We start from the raw sequence: 1,587 nt of genomic DNA on the forward strand, positions 1-1,587 counted from the left end.
AGGCCCGCCTAGGGCAAAGCTTGAAGTTAACCCTTTCCTTGAAAAACACTGCCCACTTTGACTGAGATCTCAGCCTTGGGCAAATGAGAACTTCAAGCCCCACCCCCACCCCCCAAAAAAAAGGAGGTCAAAGAGATATTTTAAATCTTAGGCGGAAAACTAGATCTTTGTCTGTCTGTGTGGATTTATGTATGTCTCATTGTGAGTCTTCGGTTTTTTGATAATATTGCTGAAGTTGTAAGTGAGTTCCTATTTAAATAATCCAAAGAAAAGGAAGCCTTTACAAATCAAACAGTTCTAAATACAAGAAAAAATTGACCTAAATGAATTTTAGATTCATGATTTTAGAACTGGGAAATAGTCAATATTAAATATCTAGTATTTTTTTTTGTTACTCTAATATAGACATGTCTAAGAGTCATTAACATTAAGCACAAAATTTTTATACTGCCTAGGTTTAAGTTATATATTGCGATATTGTTATATCTGTCACAAGCTTGTCAACAAAGAAAGTACAGACAAAAAAAAAACTCCTAAAAAATGTAAATGCGATATGAGCTTTTAGATAAACTATTAAAAATAATTATACTTTAAAATATCTGTCTATAATAGTCTCGATTGAAGGCAGAGGAAAATGGGACGACAGAGGATAAGATGGTTGGATGGCATCACTGACTCGATAGACATGAGTTTGAGCAAGTCCCGGGAGTTGGTGATGGACAGGGAAGCCTGGCATCCAGCAGTCCATGGGGTCGCAAAGAGTCAGACACAACTGAGCAACTGAACTGAACTGAACTTACAATAGTTTCTCCAGATTTTGGTTACCTGAATTTCTATCGTTGTGCTAAAATAAGTGATGACAGTATATTGAATAGCTAGGTCATTTCCAAATAAATTAAGGTGCTGAAACATTCACTACTTGACAGGACTTTCCTCTTACACAGAAACTAAAGAGGGTTTTGACTATCCATGAACAGTGTCTGGTGCCATCCTGAGATGTCCACTATAAGAAAGCAAAATTTTTTTTTAGATAGTATCGCTGATACGTATGTTCACCAATCTAGAGAATGTCAGTATAAAAGTCAGTTCTTCGTTGCTTAAGGAAAATGTCTGTCTTGTTATCAAAGAAGGTATGAGGAATGAAATCGCATTTTATGAAGAAAAAAGTAGTTCTGACTTACAGATGGCAGTTTCAGGATGGGAGAAGCAAAGGAATGGGTACAGAAAGGGATGAGGAGGTTTTATGGAAGGTGGGCCCCCGGAAAAGAGCTCTGTGCCTAGAACAAGTTTTCCTGAGACGCTGAACTGCCTTTGCTGATGGGTTTTAGGTTTCTTTACCTCTTCAGTGTCTGTTCTAGGTTTACCTTTGGAATCTTTTGTTAACTTTGGCTCAGTGGGTAAGTATTGTTTCACAGTGACGTATGTGATCCTACCTGACTGTTACAAACCCTTTGGATATTTATGAACAAACCTTCCTAAATAATTGACTTCTAGCTAACTTTGGGATGCTTCAGAGGGCCCCTGAGACCTCCCAAACAGAGATATTGAACAACCTGTATTCATTTGGCCTGTTAAACTCCATGGGAA

Source organism: Giraffa tippelskirchi, chromosome 2 (assembly GCF_054371585.1).
Source record: "Giraffa tippelskirchi isolate mGirTip1 chromosome 2, T2T-mGirTip1v1.2.pri, whole genome shotgun sequence".
NCBI lineage: Eukaryota > Metazoa > Chordata > Mammalia > Artiodactyla > Giraffidae > Giraffa > Giraffa tippelskirchi.